This window comes from Canis aureus, chromosome 22 (genome assembly GCF_053574225.1).
Source record: "Canis aureus isolate CA01 chromosome 22, VMU_Caureus_v.1.0, whole genome shotgun sequence".
Taxonomy (NCBI): Eukaryota; Metazoa; Chordata; class Mammalia; order Carnivora; family Canidae; genus Canis; species Canis aureus.
In genome coordinates, this window is record NC_135632.1 from 4448420 (window position 1) to 4470158 (window position 21739).

Consider the following 21739-nt stretch of genomic DNA (forward strand, 5'->3'; position numbering starts at 1 on the left):
AGATGTGCCCATTCCTCACCTTTTCTTACTTACCATACATGTCTTCTGTGTGTGCTCTTAACCATGCTCATGACTTCAAAGTCCTGTTAAATGGAATTCTCTATTGACTAGTATTTCAACATCTTTAATAATAAAATGTAAAATTAATTTTAGGTAGTATGAGCAATCATAATTAAACTAAGATTTGTGACTGCAAACCTTAGGTTTAGCTAAGATGTTTTCCCAGCTCACGTATTCATTCAACTGTCTGTAGGATATTGCCCCTAGATTTTCTGCAGGCAACTCACTTTTGTCATATCCTAAAACAGAATCCATTGTTTTCTCAGAAACCAGCTCCTTCATTCCTTCCCTAAGCAAACATTTACTGAATGTCTAATGTGTTCAGGCTTTGTCTTAAGAGAGCCAACCCTCCAGAAGTATAGAATAGTGAGGAAACAGATATATAAAACAAAAACTATAATGTTGTAGTTAGTGCAGGGCTTGTTATGGGAGGAGGATATGTGACCTGGGACATTGTGTATGACTTCTCTGTGTCTCAGTTCCTTTATCTGTAAAATGTAGACAATAGGATTTCCTCAGAGCATTAACGTGAGGATTAATTCAATCAGTATATGAAAGGCACACAATACCCTACGAATTCAGTAGCTATTAGCTATTATAATAATTATTATTAGTGACATTATACACAGACTGAAAAGAAGCCTTAATTGTCATGTTTAGTGGTGAAGTGTTAGGGCTGTTCTATCATTTCTAATATTTAGTATTTTTCTAGAAGTCCTTGCCAACAATGCAATTACATGAGAAAAAGATGTGATATGGAAATTGAAGGAGAGAGGCAAACAACAATTATTTTCAGATGAGTTGATTATTGTCTTTGTCTGCTCAGGCTGCTACAACAAAATACTGTAGGTTGAGTTGTCTAAACAACATAAATTTACTCACACTTCTAGAGCTGAAAGTCTGGCACCAGGGTGTTAGCGTGGTTGAGTTCTCTTCTTATAAGGGCACTAAACTCTCCATGGGGGCCCTACTTTCATGACTTCATCTAAACCTGATAACTTACCAAAGGTCAATCTCCAAATATCATCACATTGATGGTTAGGACTTCAACATATGGATTTTGTGGGGGAATATAATTCAGTCCTAACAACCATATATAGAAGCCACAATTAATTATCTGATAAAATAATATAAGCAATAGACAAGAGCTCCTTAAAGTAGCTTATTACTATATTAATATGCAAAAAGCAATAATTGTACAAAATCTAAAAAACATAAAACATAATGAAAAGATTACATTTACAGTAATAACCAGAGATATAAAATATCTATGAATAAACTTTACAGAATTTTGTAAAATCTATGTGAAAATGACATTTTTAAATGACTTTAAATTACTTATAAGACCCCCAGGACAAGTTGACCAAATGTCATGATATATATCTTGTTCTGAGAGAAAAAGATATTATTGTAAAAATACTTCTATATTATAAATTATAAGTTCAATGTGAACCCAATAAAGATACAACACATTAATATTCAATTTTTTAAGGTTCACATGGAAAATAAACATAGAAGAATAGCCAGAAAATTACAAAAAATAATATATAACAAAACAGTACATACTGTAGATGTTAAATTGTGTTTATTTAATAAACATTTGGTAGTGTTTAATATGTATTATACATGGTTATGTGTTTTACATATATTGAATATTATCATGTAGTAATTCTTATAACAAACCTACTAAGAGGGTATTATTATTATTATTGGCATTTTACAGATAAGAAAACCAAGGCACAGAGAGGTCAAGTAACTTGATCAAGGTCTCACAGCTTGTCAGTAGAAGAAGCAGGCTTCAAACCCAGGTAATCTGGCTCCAGAGTCTAATGCTCTTTATTAGTACACTGTGCTGCAGTAAATAAAATTATACCTTGACATAAGAATAAACATAGTTTGGAGTAAGAGTAAACAAAGAGATTGATAATATAAAACTGAATCAAGAAATGGACATGGAAATATACGAAAATATAGTTTATAATAAAACATGCATTTTAAGAAAGGGGGAAATAATGGATTATTTAATAAACTGTGTTAAGAAAATTGAAAAAATAAAGGTGGATCTTTACTAATTTTTATCCACTTTGATTTCATGTGGATCAAAATTTAAATGTAAAAATAAGTTGAAATCATAAAAATAATATAAGTAGTATAAGAAAATATATAAGGATTAAAGAAAAATAATCTTTAGGTGGTAAAACTTTCTCAACAATGCACAAAAATCCAGGAGCCATGAAAGAAAAATGTGATAAATTTCATTATTTGAAATGAAACATTAATTTTCTAAGGGTACTTCACTTTTCCAGGAAATTAATTATTGTCATGTGGTATAAGCATGTTCAAAATTTTTTATCTTTCTTTATGAAAGTCAAAGCAAGGTCAAAGGGAGTTTTATTTTCTGTTTGTTATTTGGAGTAATATTTCTAGGACTATGTCACTTAGGAAATAAGCGTTAGGAAAGAAGTTAGGAAATAAGTACTCATTTAATAGTGTGGTGGATTGGGGAGAGAAAACTAAAAGTATTTTGTATATGAAGTGAAATGAGCTATATATAAAGTATTAGGTCAGTGATTCCAATTGGATACAGAAATTAATATTTAAAATAAAGAGGAGAAAGGGTGCAAGTATGTTTTTAAGAAAACTTCCAATTCATGCCAACCTGACTCAGAAAAATTCCATTTATAATATCTTCAAAAAACTAATATGAAATAAATAGAATTAAAATACTAAAATGAGTATAAAATATTGAAGAAAGATTGGAAAATAATGAAAAGGAAAAATGTTACTTAGAATCCCACTACAGCATAACCACTTTCATGACTTTGGCATATTCAGCTGGATCTTCTGCTCAGGGTCTCACAAGACTGCAATGAAAGGTCAGTCAGGGCTGCAATCTCATCTAAATCTCAGGATCATCTCCCAAGGTCGTTTAGATTGTTGACAGGATTAAATTACTTGCAGTAAGAAGAGAGGGGTCCCTATTTTCTGTAAGGCTATTGGCAGAGACAGCTCTCAGTTTTAGAGGCCATCAGGTCCTAGCTATGTGGCTTTCTCACATGTCAGCTTACTTTTTCAAATCCAGCAGGAAAATCTCTCTCCAGTCTATACTAATGAGTCATTTAATTTAGCATAACCACAAGTGTGGCTATCCAATCACCATGGCCGCTAGTGTAACCTAATCAAGGGTGGACTATTCCATCATAAGCACAGACTTCATCATTGCAGGGGATTATACAGACTATATATTGCCAGGATAAGAGGGAATTGTACAGGGTATGTACACCAAGGGGTAGGGGTTTCAGGGGCCATCTCAGATTTTGCCTACCACAGCTACTTTTAAGGTATTTTTTTTTGTTTTTTGTTTTTTTCATTGATCTCATTATGATGTATCTAGATGTAAATTTTTAAAATTTATCCAACTTGGAGTTCATTGGTCTTTAACCTGTGGGTTAAACAGTTTTCATTAGTTTTAAACAATTTTTAGGAATTATCTCTACATATAGTACCTGATCCATTAATTTTTTTTAAACTTTCCTTTTGAAACTTTTGTAGGTTATGTTTTCACTGTAACTTTTATATCATTTACACTTTTCTGTATTTTCCATTTTTTGCTCTGTTGTAGGTATTTTCTTTTTAGCTATCTTCCAGTTTGCTAATTGTTTCTTCAGCTAAGTTTTTTTGAAACCAAACACTGAGTTCTTAATTTCTGTTTTAATAGTTTTTGATTATGGAGTTACTATTTTGTTCTTTTTCACATTAGCTATATAACTTTTTATAGTTTTTAATTCTTGTTACAGTTTTTCTTAAGCCCTCAAACAGTAGTAAGTACAGTTATTTTAAAGTCTATGACTGATAATTCTTGAGCCTCTGTGGATCTCTTTCTACTGTCTATTGTTTTACTGTTTGTCATTCATGGTCTTTTCTTGTCCTGTCTCTCTTCATGCATGGTGTATCCCAACTGATGATCACTTGATGTGGTATTTGAAAACTTGTTTATAGAAATAGTTTAAGAGTTTTTTAAAAATTTTTATTTATTTATGATAGTCACAGAGAGAGAGAGAGAGGCAGAGACACAGGCAGAAGGAGAAGCAGGCTCCACGCACCGGGAGCCCGATGTGGGACTCGATCCCGGGTCTCCAGGATCGCACCCTGGGCCAAAGGCAGGCGCCAAACCACTGCGCCACCCAGGGATCCCTAGAAATAGTTTAAATTCAAGGATAATAATAACTTTATAGGAAATAAATGTTTTATCTGATTCTTCTAGACTCAGTTCAGTAACAGTCTCAAATATTTTTCTTTTTTCTTTTTTAATTAATTTATTTATGATAGTCACAGAGAGAGAGAGAGAGAGAGGCAGAGACACAGGCAGAGGGAGAAGCAGGCTCCATGCACCGGGAGCCCAATGTGGGATTCGATCCCAGGTCTCCAGGATCACGCCCTGGGCCAAAGGCAGGCGCCAAACCGCTGCACCACCCAGGGATCCCCTCAAATATTTTTCAATTCAATTTTAAGGAATAAAATTTTCTGAGTTATCTGAATGATGCAAAGCTGAGCTGTATTACCTGCTAACTCTTCTTTACCTCTGGCTCTCCATGACTGTTAGGGTACAGTCCTTCCAGATTCCTGTCTTAAAAGATAATGTTTTATCAGGACATTGGCTATTGTACTTCCAACATTTGCTCCCTAACTTTGCGAGACTTTCAAACTTACTCAGTCTTCCTGCTGCATCAGCAAGGGTAGGAGTGGCCTTGAATAACAGGTTCACCTTTTTGAATTTCACTTTTTGTTGGATTTTGGGAAGCCAGTTATTCACTATATTTTAGCTTTTCCTAGCTTTTTTTTAAATCTTTTTTTTTTTTTAATTTTTATTTATTTCTGATAGTCACAGAGAGAGAGAGAGAGAGAGGCAGAGACATAGGCAGAGGGAGAAGCAGGCTCCATGCACCGGTAGCCCGACGCGGGACTCGATCCCGGGACTCCAGGATCATGCCCTGGGCCGCAGGCAGGTGCCAAACTGCTAAGCCACCCAGGGATACCCCCAATTCAGTATTTCTAGTTGTTCTCAGCAGGAGGGCTTGTTCAAATTACTCAGCAAGTTATGTTTGAAAGTGAAATCCCTCAACATTTATTGTATGAGATTTCTGTATGACTTTTAAACTATTTAAGTTTTTAAAAAAATTTGTTTTTGTATGCTTCATTTGATTTATATATTTGTACCCATTTATATATAGATATGTGTACATGATATCTTCAGTCCATTTCTAAGTAATGCTTGGGTATGTAATTCTCTGTTAATTACTCAAAGATTTGACTAAGGGACAACTACATTTATTATTCCATTAAAATCTCAAATATTCTTTATTTTTCTTTAATTAACTTTGAAATTACTTAAATAAAATGAGAATGTTATTAGCTTAACCAAGAAATTTCTACCAGAATATAATAAATATATGCACTCTAATAGCTAAGTTAGTTGTTTAAGCTAGTGACTGAGAATTGATGCACATTTTAGAAAAAAATTCATGAAGAAATAACTTGATAAGAATATTAGAACATGGTGTATTATAACACTTCTAACAGACTATGGAAACTGCTTTCAAAATTGATGAGCCAGGGATCCCTGGCCTATATGCCTGCCCTTGCGGTCAAAGTTTTTTTCTGACACCAAGCCTGGGAACACTTCTGGATGAGCAGCTCATCTTTGGTCAGTTTTTGGATCTGCTAACAGAAGTTGGCTTTGGTGATTTCATTGGTCTCATTGGAATCCAGCCAGACTTTTTTTGCTACAGTGGAGGATATTGAAGGCAAGCCTCTCCTGAAGCCTGAGTGTACTCATGGCTGTAGCCACAACACTGAAAAGGCCATATTGTATGTTTTTAATGATAAGCCACAATGACAATTTCTTTAAATAAGTTAAAGATTAAATAACAAAATTAAATATATTCTCTTAACCCAAACTTCACCTATGACCCAAAACTTTCATTATTTTTTTTTGTTGTGATGAGAATTAAGATCTACTCTCTTAGCAACTTTTCACATATCCTTTTTTGTAGCATTTCTTTATTCATTAAGACTCCCAAACCTATTGGGGTAAATGCTGTCATTATCCCCATGCTACAAATGGTAAAACTGAGGAATGAAATAGCAAGATGACCTACTTTTGGTTGCATGGGTTGAGAGTCAAACCAAAGTCCTCTGACTCTTATTTCTGTATTCCTTCTGTGTCACCATAATTTCTCTGTCTTTTTTATTCCTGTCTATTGCTACTTTAAACAAAAATAATTTGAGGAGAAAAAAAATTGGAATAAGAAAGTATGTTAAATACTTTTAGGTCAAAAGCTTTGTAGGTGTGCGGCTATCTCTATAGGTATTTCTCTAAATGAAATTATTTATTTTTTTTTTTTAATTTTTATTTATTTATGATAGTCACACAGAGAGAGAGACAGAGACAGAGACATAGGCAGAGGGAGAAGCAGGCTCCATGCACCGGGAGCCTGATGTGGGATTCAATCCAGGGTCTCCAGGATCGCGCCCTGGGCCAAAGGCAGGCACCAAACTGCTGTGCCACCCAGGGATCCCCTCTAAATGAAATTAAATGAAATGCACCAGTACCTCTATAAACATTGTTTCAAACACATTAACTTTATTATGTAAGCATTGTTTTACAAAAAATCATCATGTAATGTATGATAGACTTACAGGAGGCAGATATCCCTGATCCAGAACTGTGCATGTGTGCGTGTGTACACATGAGTCTATGCATACATTTATGTGGTAGCATGTGGTGAAGGGAGTCTATGGGAGAATTGTTGATAGAATATAGCTTAGGGATCTTACAGAGCTGGAGACATAATATGTTCTTCCTTGTTTCTATCCAATTGAATAATTCATAATAACCCGTAATAATCATAACCAGAGATACCACTGAGATTTTCTGAAGTGACTGAGTTTAACATTTGGCTTAATTTTATCTTCACTTCCCTGACCTCTGATTTGTGCAGGTCAGAGCTGGATTTCTATTCCAGCCCTATTTATTTCCATTGAATGATCTTGGGAAAGTTATATAACTTCTCTGTGTCTCCTTTTCTTGATTGTAAAATGTCAATAATAATACTATCTATTTCATAGGACTATTGGAAATATTGAGTGAGATAAAATATGTTAGATGCTAAGAAGAAGGTCTTGCTCTTATCCCTGTCAATAATTGTAATTACTTAATCTTAAAATATCACACCTGGAAGGTATTTTTACAATGCATTGGTCTAACCCCTTGGTTCTACAGAGTATAAAACTTAGTTACTGAGATATTAAGTTCTATTTCAAAGGTCATAAAACCACCCAGAGTAGAAATAAAATGTAGGGCTACTGACTCCTAGAAAAAAAATGTATATTTCTATTGCAGAAATTATTAGCTACATGAATAAATGAACAAGTAAGTATTGTAAATAATTTTCCAGATAATAGTTAAGATAATTCTATATCTAATGGTGAGTTTAGAATATAGAGAATGAATCAAGTTTTTTTGAATAGGTGAGACTCTGAAAGTATTTTAGATTGTCATTACTGGATAGTTTATAAAGGGCTCTGCAATCCATATGACAATTTCTGTCTATGGGGGGGGGAAGGAGCAAAAGGGAAGGTAGCATATAAAACTTTCAATGCCAATTTTATGGTTGCTCATAAAATAAGGCTACATATATCTAAAAAGGTTGAGAATCATGATAGTATGCCCTGGATTTTACAAAAAAAATATTTGCAGAGACACGAAAGGAAAGTAAGGACTGAGTGGTTCATTTAAATGAGCATTGAATCAGACCTCCCTTGTAAATGATAGGCCAGTATTTCCCATTTCGAGAGCTAGATTATTACAGACTTATCACTGCTGACTTATGACTTCAGTCATGTTTGTTTCTAGCATCACTGGGATTCCATGATGTTAGATTGCCCTCCATGATCATCACTGAAGTTGATTTTAGGTTGCTCTTTCTTTTGGACAGCTATGTAATCGACATAAAGGAGGTTAGTGAGGGTAGAAAAAATTATGTTTTATAATCTTTTAGCATCTAACTTGAAGTCCTTAGAGATGACTAGTTTGTTTTTTTTTATAAAGATTTTATTTTGTAAGAGAGCATGTGTGCGTGGGAGCGCATAAGTGGGACAGAGGACGAAGGACAAAGCAGAAGCCCCACTAAGCCCCAACCCCAACGTGGGGCTTGATCCCAGGACCCTGAGATCTCGACTTGAGCCAAAATCAGACACTTAACTGACTGAGCCACTCAGGTGTCCCAGAGGTGACAAGTTTTTGCATGAATCCATTACTACAGAAATACAAGCATTACCTGAGGTCTTTGAAAAAAAAAATATGATAAAAAAAACTAGGCTGATGCACATTTAGGAAGAGATCCTGTGCTGTGTCACCAGAGTATCAAATGTGCTGCTCATGGCCAGATACCACAAAAGAAAATGTGGAGGCCCTGTGTCTGCCTCAGCAGTCTCCTTTCTCTGAAGTCTCCCTCTCAGAGATCCACCAATCCCCATTACAGAATAATTATGCCACATAGCAGATATGGCTTAAATTTCTTCACATAGTATTGATGTGTTTTAATGGTGGGCACTGTGCTAAATGTTAAGATGGCAGAAAAGTGGTAGCATGTCTCTGTTGAGTGGGGAGAGAAAGTAATTTTACTGAATTTAATGTATAAATTGAAAAAGTTAAGATAGGATGGTCTGTTTATGTCTAAAAATGGAGTCAAGACTGTTGACTTCTCCCTGTCGATAGGAGATAGATTGACTCTCATGCCTCCATTCTGTTGTTACTTTGGTTTATTTATCCATTGCTATACTTATTGAGTCATTAACCAACATCTGTTGAAGATCTGTGACCAAGGCAGGCAAATGAACTCAAAGGAGATGATGGGGACAGCCACTCATCGTATACTCATAATAGAAAATCAACTGTGATGTATGGAGGTAGAAAGAGTATATGATAGGGACACTCAACTCCACTGAAACCCAGTCAGGGAAGGCTTCTCTAAGGAAGTGATGTTTGAGCTGACATCTGAGAGGTGAATAGAAATTAATCAAAGTTGGGTGATTAGAGGAAGTTGGAGGAAGAGGTGCAGAGTGAAAGGAATGTTTCCGTTTGGGCGAACCTTAGGCTCTGCATCGCTTAACAGAAAAACCATGGTGCACACTACACAATGCTAATGATGACCCCATACCCTAGCTCAGCAAAATGTCCTGACCTGGCACCATCAGCTTACCCATGCATATCACTTCCTATGGGCACTGCGGTGTTTTCTTCTCAGGTTCCTTTCAGGTATTTTAGGACTGTCTTGAAAATTTAATATGCTATTTTTACTGTACCATCACCTTGTCTCCTGTCTCTTGCCTCAACTCAAAATTCTTTTTCTTTTTTTAACCACTATTACAAGAGAAAGCAACAGAGGTTTCACTGAGCTACACAATCCAGGATTATTGATATTTGGCAGGATTCCATACCATTCAATATATTTGCATTTTTGCATTTTATAAAACATAGAATTAAGCCCTCTTCAATCATTGAGTCATTTGCGCCAGAGATGTACATATTGTGTGACCCTCAAAACCCTTGGTTCAGAAAACTGAACACTAAAATTATTCCTATCCTCTATTTTTTTTTTTTTTGTCAAGCAGCTCTTAAAAGCATGACCTAGAATTTCATTCCCCACTGGGTTTTTTTTTCTTCTCATTTACTTTGTACATTTCAACAATTTCTAAGCTGGCTACAAACCTTGAACCAACAATTGGAAACACTTTTATAAGTCTCAGCTGAGAGCTTATAAACTATTATGTAGCTCAGCAAGAAAATGTGTGACAGAGATGTACAGTTACCTTTCCACTGGAGTTCCATTTCTTTCTTCCCTCCATCCAGCTGAAGGTAAAAAGGCTCTCGAGGCCACCAAATAAAGAAATGTTCTGTTCTCAAAAGAAGAGGTACACATGTTCTAAGTAAACCAATATGTTCCCAATGAAAGCATTTCCTGGTAAAAAAAAAATGGCATGAAAATGTTGAAACCATGTTTCATTTTTGGTTCAGGTTCTGCCAAGACGGCATTCTTTTTCACAAGGCTGGGAAGGCAAGCATGTTGGAGCTAGAAAGGTGAGAACTCCTGCTGGAGTCACACTGAAAAACCTGCCAGGTAATGATGCTGTTTCCCCTTTATTTCTGTTTGAGCAGCAATAAAGCTGGTACTTTTGAAACACAAAAGCCAGGTTCCTGCTGTGACTTCCCAAAGTGCTTCTTAAAATACTTATGCAGCAGCTGACCATAAAAAAAAAAAATGTACATGAATGTCTGGATGGCTTTTCAGAACCTTTCTGAAAGCACACACCTGTTTTCAGGCAGGTTTTTATTTATGATGCTTTTGCCGTCCGTTTCCCAAGAGTCAATGATTTTCCTATGTAGTTTGAGGTTGTGTTCTAGCCTGAGTCCACAAGAAAATCCACTGCTGACTTTGGTTAGGATTGCTTTCCTATCCTGGAGATGACCAGGGATGGTGGGTAGAGTCTTCAGAAACCATCATGAATCCAGAGTTCTTTTTTTTTTTTTTTAATTTTTTTAATTTTTATTTATTTATGATAGGCACACAGCGAGAGAGAGAGAGAGAGAGAGAGAGAGAGAGAGGCAGAGACACAGGCAGAGGGAGAAGCAGGCTCCATGCACCGGGAGCCCGACGTGGGATTCGATCCTGGGTCTCCAGGATCCTGCCCTGGGCCAAAGGCAGGCGCTAAACCGCTGCACCACCCAGGGATCCCTGAATCCAGAGTTCTATCAGGGCTCTGCTACTAGGCTGATGTTTAATGTCGATCTTTTACTAGATGTAAATTTCTTTATCATGAAAGGAACAGATGTAATAGGGCCAAGTATAGAAGAATAACAAGATTGCAGTATAGTCCACTAGAAACCCACCTGGTTGATGCCAGAACCGTCTGGGCACCAGGAAGGCTTTATTCGGGCCAAGTTTCCATCAATGCCAATAATCTGAAGGAATCTTTCAATCCAAACTTTAAGAATACATCATAAGGATTCACTGAGAATGAATGAGAACTCTGTGCATGTTACTAATATATTAGTATAATATTGGGTTTCTGACACCTTGATGGATGGAATAACTATTTTAAGTTTTTCCTCTATAAAGAATTGATCTAAAACTGTACTGCACTTTTTCTTGTTTTTCTCAAACTTAAGCCATTTTTGAGTTGCTAACATAGCATTATTCAAAACTATTCTGAAACGGGATAGCACATTTGGAAGTTTGTTTTCTTTTTTAAAAAATTCTAACTACTAATTATGAATAAAATAGTCAGATCCTATAATATTGCTCAAAATTTCCTCCAAATATCAAGCTTTAGTATGAACATTTCTTTTTTTTCAAAAAGACATTTATTTATTTGAGAGAAAGAGTGCATGCACACAAGCGGGGGTGAGGAGTGAGGAAGGCCAGAGAGGCAGAGGGAGAGAGGGAGAAACAGGCTCCCCGCTGAACAGGGAGCTGGACACGGGCTGGATTACGGCCTGAGCCGAAGGCAGACACTTGACTAAGTCACTCAGGCGCCCCTTGATAACAGAATTTCTAAATAATATACTCTGGAAAATGCCTGCTGCCTACTTGTTCTCTAGTCCCCCAAAGACTTCATTTTCTGCATGGTGCCCCTCTCTCTCTGATAGCAGTCAGCATGTCTTGTGTCACTGTGTCACTTCACTTACTGATCACAACCCCATTAATTAGATATGATAGTTATCCCATTTTAAAGATATGCAAATGAGGCTCAGAGAGTCTCACAGGGTCGCACAGCTAGGGTGGGAGACACACATCTGACTGTAAAATAAGAAAGTTGAGCCGTCTTTCTGAACTAACCCTAAACCTTTACACTTTCTGGTTTTACCTGGGGGTGTGCCCTCTTTGCTTTCTGAGTTAGTGTTTTGATAAGCAATGAGTTAAAACTACTTTTTGTAAGAAATATAACTTCCTGATTAAGGGAACAACTGAAAACAAATTCTCTCATTGACAGTGCTATGACTGCCATGACATATCCTGTGCAGCATCATTAACTGTACCTCCCTTCCTGAAGCAACAACAATTCAGGGTGCTACTCTCTAACCTTTTAACACGGATTAACATGCAAGAAAAAAAAAACTCTTTAATGAAAGTCACAGCAAATGTACACTACAGTAATTTTCAAAGTGGGAAAAAAAAAAAAACAAAAAAAAAAAACAAAGTGGGGATAGACCCCACTGCATAGTTGCCATTCATGTGCTTCTCTTTGATTTGCTAGCAACCAACCACCCAGACTTTTTTGATAAGCCTTTGCATTAGAAATAGCTCCTGGGTTGAGCCCCTGTAGCTAATGGGAGTGTGCATCCTCATGTGTGGGGTAAAAGGAGGTGGAGCCTTCTGATATGTAGCAAATCTTGCTATTACCCACCATCAGCATGAAACACAGACCTTTACATAGCTTATAAGGACAGTCTGCTTATTCATCAGGATCTATAAACAGTGTCTGGGCTGTAGGCCCTCTTTCAGAGTCTACAAAAATGTTTATGACTAGAAAAAGCAGTTAATGGACCCAAAATACAAAAGGGAAATTGCAAAATAGAAAAGAATAAGTTTAAGTAAATATCTACACTATCACAGGTCAAACTTGTTATTTTTTAAATTTAGTGTTCATAAAAATTTCATTGCATGTAGAGAACAAACTTGTGGTCACGAGAGGGGAGGGGGATGGAGGAGAGAGGTGAAGTAGGTGAAGGGGATTAAAAGGTAGGTACAAACTTCCAGCTATAGATGTGTCACAGGGATGAAAAGTTCATCATGGCAAATATAGTCAATAATACTGTAATGACTCCATATGGTAACACATGTTGACTACACTTATCCTGGCAAACATAATATATATCATTGCTGAATCAGTATGTTGTATATCCAAAATTAATATAACATTACATGTCAACTCTACTTCAATTAAAAAATTTAAAAAACTAAAATAATTTCACCATGCATACAAATAATTTATGGGTTAGATTTTTTTCCTTGGTATGTAGAATGATGGCTTAGAAATCATAGCTCATTATAAATTAAATGGCTTAATTATAGTCTCTAAGATCATCTCACTGATTTTTTTTTCCTATTGCTTACCTGTTTCTTTCTAAAGGAATATAAGCTCTATGGGAGCAGGAACCTTGTCTTTCTTTTTCATTCTTGTATCTACATTGCCTAAAATAGGACTAGCATATTTATGATACTCAGTAAATATATTTTGATGATGAAACTCACACACACAGACATAAACACACATGATTAATTGTTATAAGGAATTCTGTTCTTAGGAGGCTGTGTATGTCTGCTTAAAAGAGGCGGTGAATAGGGTCCGAGGGTAGGAAGACCCTGAAGATGATAAGGATGAGATGGGTCCATTCCTCATCCATTTCAAGTTTGTTACTAAGAATACAATATAAAAATTTGATTTTGAATATCCATAGGGCAATTAATTTGAAAAACTTCAGACAAGTTAGAATTTGACAGATTTTGACATAAATTAAAATCTGAATTCAAGCTGGGAGAATTTAGTTCAAGTATTTACTAACTTAAATCTTTGAGGGGTAAAACTAGCTTAGATTTTAAGTAAAATGCAAAGAAATGTTCATTAGTTTTAGATTTACCTGGAATTCTTATTCTAAAAGATTTTATTTAGGCCTTTACTCTTCCCTATGCTAAACCATGTTTTTTACTGTGAGCTTTAATCAGAGTTTTAGATGAGAATAATTTTTATACTTATTTAAGAACTAAATTTCTTGTTAAAAAAAAAACCAGATGCCATTGAAATTAATTGTTCCATATGAATATAATTCTTTTTAAAATAGGAAAAAGTAATGGGAAGATTACTTCTGGGAAAAAGAAGTTTAAGTGGTTTATGGCTTAGAGGAATATTTTATGTAAATTAACTCAAGTTACCTCTGGGCAAGAAATAAAATTGGGCAGTTGAAATTTTCCCAGAGGATCAGTGTGGAAATTTTTTTATAATGTCATTTCTGAAACCTAACAGGTATGTAGATGGCTAATCACAAAACACATGTCTTGGTAACTACTTTAAAAATGATTCCAACTTTTCGTGGAGGAGATTGGAGGGTTTGTTGGCATTTGGAGCTTTTAGTCTGTTAAAAGATTTGAATGATTATTTGGTTTATAATACTTCATGCCCTATTGCTCTGTAAAAAAAAAATATGCATTTTGAATGTTCAAACCGCATCTTGGTCCATTGGTCTTAAAATGACAAGTCTCCTGTCCAACTTGATGAACACATGGAATCTAATGATCTTTAAAAGAGAATCATGGGGCTCTGTGAGGGGATCCCTGGGTGGCCCCAGTGGTTTAGCGCCTGCCTTCAGCCCAGGACATGAACCTGAAGTCCCGGGATCGAGTCCCATGTGAGGCTCCCTGCGTGGAGCCTGCTTCTCCCTCTGCCTGTGTCTCTGCCTCTCTCTCTCTCTCTCTGTATGTATCTCTCATGAATAAATAAATAAAATCTGTTAAAAAAAAAAAAATAAAAGAGAGTCACATATGAAAAGGAGGGAAAATAATTTATTACTCCTAGGGCTGTTGGGAAGGAAGGTGGAATGAGCTAACTGAGGCAAGATTGATGATTTTAACCTTGGCCTTGTCGGCAATGTTGGGCAACTTGGGAAGGCACCTCACCTCTCTGGGCTTCATCATAAAATGGGCAGACTCCTTTTAACTTACCTCATAGTAAAAACTAGGCATTATACATGGTGAAGGAAATCTAATAAATGCCACTTTGGCATATGGATAATTTTGAATTAAAGGCACTTAAGAAATAGCAGGTGCAAAGAAGACACTTTGATACTCCATTTTCTTCCTGAAAGTAGGAGATGAAACTCTCCATTAAAAGGTCCCCTTTCTGCACTGTGAGGAAGGAAGACACTCTTATCAGCTGAGGTAGGGAACTTGGGGTTGAGAAATCTGTACAAACAAATCTTGTTAAGCTAACTCTCATCTTCCCAGTTAATTCTTCATTTACTGCCCTAGCTCAAGCCCCTTTGTTTGTCAAGTGTTCACAAATTTATTGTTTATTTGTCTAAAAGGTATAAAAGCCCCTACTCTGGTTACTTCTTGGGGTCTCATTTTCTTGTGAAAGTCTCCATGTACATGTAAAAATTCAATGAAATTTGTAGGCTTTTCTCCTGTTAGTCTATCTTATGTCAGTCTAATTCTTAGGCTCAGCTGGAGACCTGAAGAAGGTAGAGGAGAATTTTTTCTTCCTCTAGAAAGAACATGTCTTGAAAAATATAAATGCTATAAAAGTTAAGATGAATTACGTGGGGTTGCCACTTTTACAGGTAACATAGGTCAAATAGAGGCAATTTTATAAATAAGGTTTTTGAGTCTATCAGAACCAGATACTATATTTTTGCTAAACTACATATGCTTTACTATTTTAGTTAAAGAATGGGAAAGCAGCATTGGGTGGAATATCATATTATCTAGTAAATGCTGTATCAGCAAATGATGCCGAAGCACTGATTTTGTGCTAGACCCTGAGCTGGGTACTAAGAATACAAAGTGAATGAGACACAGTTTCTGCCCTTAAGGAATCTGAGTAAGTGCTAATATTAAAATATATCAGAAACTTCTTTTAGCCGAGTTAGTGGCCGCTCTCTGAAAGATCTGAAGTTTTGATATGAATGAGACCAATTTGATGTTTCACATTTAGCCTTTGTAGTGGCTCCCAGAAAACACCTTCCACAGGATTGAGTACAGAGGAACCCAAGAAGCAGTGGATTTGGTTCACTAATGGGGCATCTTCCCAGCACAGGGCTTCTAGATGAGCTAAATCTAACTAGGTTGGCCCAGGCATTTCTCTCTGCATTATCACTCCTGGGGACTCCCAGCACTGCTCCTGGTTCTCTTTCCATAGCCCCTGGAAATAAACCCTGAATTCAGGTGTGGTACTAACCAAGGCGCTGGGAATGACCCCAGGTTGCCTCATGCATTTGGTATAACTACCAACTCCAAGATGGCAATTTACTCCTCTTAGTTTTCCCTGCCTGCACCAACTATGACTTGGATCAGGAAAAGCAGAGTCTTCCAATTGTTTCATCAGTTTTCAAGGATGGGGAAACTTGATATAGAATATTATATTACTGAAATGACTAATTGGAGAAATTTGATGGTCAATTGTATCAAAAAGTCGAACAGCTAAATGTTCTCTTATATCCTACAGTGTTCATCAGTAAAGCCTTAGGTGTCTACTTGATGGTGTAATTCTTAGGTAGTTTTATAAGTAGCATTTGAGCATTTGCAAAAAGACTAAAATAGTTCATTGTTTTGATTTATATCCACAAGTATATGTTAAGTGTCAGAAATCTAGATGATCTGACAAAAAAGGTCTCATTTTATTTGTTTGTTTATACTAAGAAGCAAAGGTTTATAGCATTTATTTTTGAATTCACCACAACGTGGCACCCTAGTAATTTCTATATCCCCGGATGTTTCTGGTAGATGGAAATGCCTTCAGAATATTGGATTTTTGGCAAGAATTCTCTGCCTGAAACTGTGAGTCATTCTCAAAGATCTCTACTTATGAAGTCATGGAGGATGCAGTTAATTAAGTATGTGGACTCCACTTCTAAGGGTGTTTTTCTGTGCTTTGCTTAAGACACAAGAACAAATACAAAATACATTTGCTTGATTTCTTAATCCTTCTCTTTTCAGTTTCTTTCTTGGAAGCAATCAGGATTAAAAAAGATTAAACTATCACTGTAATGGCCATGGAAACAAACATAACATAAGAATGTGAATGTAGAGATGTGGTGTGGAGCAACCCTTTTTGTTCATGGAAGACATTAAAGTACACAGAGATAAAAAATGATTTAAATAGAAGAAAATATAGCAATTTTATTGCAGGAATTATGGTGGATTCTCACCAGATAACTTGGTTTTTTGACATGTCTTCAGGCTCAAAGACCTGGTCTCTTCACCATCTGTAGGCAAGATCATGCATCACATCTAGGGACAAATTATAAGAGGGAGGTGTCAACCTGCTTCTCCACCAAGGAGAATATGAAAGGTCTCCTTTTGGAACTTTGACTAAACCTGAAATGAAAGCAATTATGCACATGTTGTGTTTTGATTCTAAGTTAGAAAGAAGGAAACCTAAAAGTAAGACTAACCAACAGGAGGTAGTAGTCAACATGTCCCTTTCCTGCCATAATTACTATTGCAAGGGAATGTCCTATCTTCCATTTCATTTTTCTGTATCATATTTATATTTATATTTATATTTATATTTATATTTATATTTATATTTATTTATATTTATTTATATTTATATAAAAAGGAAATAGCAGGAGTAGAGAGAAATGGAGGAAGGAATTGAGAGAGGAAAATGTCAAATAAGGTTTTCTTAGCTTCTAGAATTTTGGCTTCATCTCCACTTGTAGTTCAACAGAATGAAATGGCCAGGATTTGCCAAACCAGGACAATTACCAGGCATTCCACACAGCATTTGTAGGAGGTGTCCATTATGCAAGAACTAAAAACAAAACAGAGAAATAAAATAGGGGTACTTGCTTTTACAAATTCAAATGTAAAGGAATTGAATTTGAAAGACGGACCTTCCTGCCTAGCCATTAGTAAGCCATCCCTTACATTTCACACTGTTTCCTTGTACAGGAACCACAAGTTCACTGACCCAGGCCTATTCCTTATTGTCATAAAATTGTGAGGTACTCTGTAATACCCAGCATAGTTCTCTTGATTTATTGCCAATGAACTGTGACTAAGGGAAGGCTTGTACTATATTTCCAACATCTGGTTTTAGAATCTTGCAAAATTCCTTGTATTTTGAGTATGCATATATGCAAGCAGTCTCCATCATATGAACAATTTCATTACTCTTGCTTTTTCTGTCTTCAAGATTCTAAGCTTTCACCCTAATTTCTCTCTGCTCATACTGCATCTGCTCTTCACACTGAGTACAGCCTTTGGTCCTTTGTCATAATTTTATTTTCCAATTTATCTGATGATATTTTCACTTCTACCTAGACTGGACCCAATAGAAAATTCGCTCTCAGACTGCCATGTTCTTTTGACCTCCCGCCATACTTGTTTTCCAGTGTCCAAGCCGAGGCCTCCTGTTTTCCCAGCAGAGTGTCATGGAGAGCTTGAATGTTTCCTGAAGTCACGTAGACCTGAATCACGTTCCAACTCTACTATTAATGAGCTCTTTACTCTCAGAAAGATGATTTAACTTTTCTGAGCCTATAACACTTGCCTCAGAATGATTGTGTGGTTTAAATGCAAAGGTTCATTAAAAACACCCTCTTAATGAGACATATTATAGGCACCCAATGCTAGTCTTCTTCTAACTTTACTCCAGATCTGATAGATGTTGCTGGAGAAAGTATAGACTTAAGCCCACTATAAATTCTTGCCATCTAATCATACATTAGATTGTTATTCATTTCTAATTTATTTTTGGTTTAGTCAGCGTTTCTGGTTGCCAGCAACAGAATTCACTCTAGCTAATTTGCCTGCCTTCCTTCTCTCCTTCCTTCCTTCCTTCCTTCCTTCCTTCCTTCCTTCCTTCCTTCCTTCTTTCCATCCATCCATCCATCCCTCCTTCCTTCATTCCTGCCTGCCTGCCTGCCTTCCCCTCATCCTCCCTCCCTCTCTCCCTTTTTTCTTTCTAAATCGAAGTATAAATATAGCTCAATGACATTTTACATATGTATACACTGTGTATTCAGCACCTCTGTGAAAACATAGAACATTTTCAGGAACCCAGAAGCCTCTTCTTGTGCCCCCTTTTCCTTACGTAGCTCTCTGCTGAGGTGACCACTATTCTGGCTTCTATCACTAGAGATTATTAGTTTTAGTTTTGCCTATTCTTAAACTTTACATACATAGAATCATATGGTAAATATTCTGTTTCTGGTTTCTCTTGGTCAACAATGTTAGTGAGATTCTTCTATATTGTTATGTGTGGTAGTAGTTTTTTTTTCTTTTTGAGGGGCAGGGGATGTGTTATTATACTATATGAATATATTACAATTTATCCATTCTATTTTTGATGGACATTTTGGTTTTTAGTTATTATGAATAGAGCTGCTCTAAATATTTTTTACAAGTCTTTTGATATATATATGTATATGTGTGTGTATATATGTGTATGTATGAATGTGTATATGTATATATATTCATACCTATTGTGTACATACTTAAAAGTGAAGTTGCTGGATCATAGGGTAGATATAGTATAAACTTTAGCAGAGGCTTACATTTGAGCTAATTTAACCAGAAAGGAATTTATTAAGGGGTATCAGAGAGTTCATGGATTCAATGGACAGTATCAAAGGCTGAATTTTTAGGAACGTCTTCCAGAGCCACACTGTAGAGTTGGCCTGGGAAGAACAGTGCTGACCCAGAATCACGTTGTCTCTGAGGCAATTGGAAACCAACCTTCATTGTCACCAACCTTGGAAAACCCCTGCTGGGTTGAAAAGGAGGATTACTTTGCTGCCCAGTGTGTTTGGGGGACCTGAGTGGCTAACTTCTTAAGAAAAAGAAATGACTTTCAGCAAATATTCCCTTTCTAGCCTCATCTCACTATTCATGCCTCCAAAATACCTGGTATTTCATATTCCTGTGATTTTCTGTAATGAAACAATAGGGTACCTCTTATTTTGACCACTAAAAGCTTATGCTTCAGTTTTCTCAAGATTTCTAAGTCAGTTACCATCCATTTGCTTGCTAACTTTCAATTTTTTTTTCTAAAACCTCTTTATCCTCTACTTAGCTTTACTCTTGTAGGTTATTGCCTTTTAAAAATTTCTTTATTGTCACTTGGAGGGGATTTAGGATGAAAATTTCCGGTGAATAGTTCACTATTTTTAAGTGGAAATCTTTTTATTGCTTTCTTCAAATGCTGCTCCAAACTTTGTCTATTCTTTCCAGTCTCTGCCTCTTCTTCCCCCACCCCAAGTCTAACAGATGCTCTCAACTTCTACTGTCTCATTTACCTCATCTTCACATCAAACTTCTCTGGATTTTTATAAATGTTACAGATGTGGGAAATTAAGAGGAATAATCTCTCTTTTTCAATGCTAATTCTTTTGTTTGTACCCATAGCTTCCTCTGGATTCTTGTTCCATCCCACACATACATCTGTTAGCTTGTATTGTACATTTTTGGAAATGAGGGTACAACTGCATCAGTGCTATATGTAGTGTGTATGGTATGATATCTTCGAAAGTTGTTTCTAGAATTGTCCTTTGACAGAATAGCTTCTGTTTCCTTCAAATTCCTTGAAGTCATACTGGCCTTCAGGCACATTTTCATCAGCTACAATTCACATAATTGGTGCTCAGTCCTCTTAGGCTGCAATGAACTTTATGAAACCCTTCTCATAGGTCTTGTCTTCTGCTTATTACCTTCTGTTACCTTGACCGTTTCCATCATGGTGTCTGGAATTGTTACATAGCTTTTATGTTTACATCCAGTATGCTTTTCTTTGTTTTGTTGTGGTGGATCTAGCCTCGGCACACTGTTCGACATTATTAGTTAAAACTGAGGGCTAGATATTTTGGTTTTCTCTGTCATAGAATATAAATGCCAGAGAGGGAGGTTGTAGTCGACAGAACTACAACACAGAATGCTGTGCTCACTGAGATAACTTAGTTTTTGAAAAATTTTGATTCCAATATAGTTAACATACAGTACTATATTAGCTTCAGGTGTACAATACAGTGATTCAACAATTCCATACATCATCCAGTGCTCATTAGGACAAATGCCCTCTTTAATCACCTTTACCTGTTTCACCCATCCCCCTGCTCACCTCCCCTCTGGTAACCATCAGTTTGTTCTCTATAGTTAAGAATCTATTTTTTTTGTTTTCTCTCTCTCTCTTTTCCTTTGCTCATTTGTTTTATTTCTTAAATTCCACCTATGAGTGAAATCATATGGTATTTATCTTTCTCAGATTCATTTTGCTTAACATTTTGCTCTCAACAAAAATAAAAGGCAACCTGATGAAGAGGAGAAGATATTTGCAAATGACATATCCAATAAAGGGTTACTACCCGAAATACATAAAGAACTGATGCAACTCAACATCCAAAAAACAAATAACCCAATTAAAAATGGGCAGAAGAAATGAACAGACATTTCTCCAAAGAAGACATACAGGCAGTTGACACACATGATAAGATGATCAACATAGCTCATCATCAGGGAAATGCAAATCAGGTATCACCTCACACCTGTCAGAATGGCTAAAATCAAAAACACGAGAAACAACAAATGTTGGTGAGGATATGGAGAAAAAGGAGCCCTCTTGCAGTGTTGATGGGAGACAACGTAGATTTTTAAGCACTTAAACTCATTGGCTAACAATCCAGAATGGCTCTTAGAGCCAGGGAGATCTGAGTTTACTAGAGGTCTGTAATTAATTGTTTGTGCATGTTATATAAGTTTACATGCATATACTCTGATTTTTAAGTTAATTGTTTCAGAGACAAATAGCAGTATAACCTGCACCCCTTTGGAATAAGGTATTCAGGAATTATCTTTCATCTTTTTTCACTCCACTGGCTACATTCCCTTTGCCCTGAAAAAAT

The 21739-nt window shown here is 36.2% G+C and overlaps 1 long non-coding RNA gene across 5 annotated transcripts in view; it reads left to right on the forward strand.

Annotated features, from left to right (window-relative positions):
• The first annotated feature begins 1779 nt into the window (after window positions 1–1779).
• LOC144293674 (uncharacterized) overlaps window positions 1780–21739 on the forward strand; it is a 213423-nt gene continuing 193463 nt past the window's right edge. For 2 of the 5 annotated variants that reach the window (XR_013360899.1, XR_013360901.1), the window contains exons 1-4: window positions 3317–3401; window positions 7976–8079; window positions 10139–10201; window positions 16620–16729. This is a non-coding gene — a long non-coding RNA (uncharacterized LOC144293674). Of the gene's footprint in view, window positions 1869–3316; window positions 3402–7975; window positions 8080–10138; window positions 10242–16619; window positions 16730–21739 lie in introns of those variants that run through there. The other 3 variants (XR_013360903.1, XR_013360904.1, XR_013360902.1) reach the window with 3 other exon arrangements.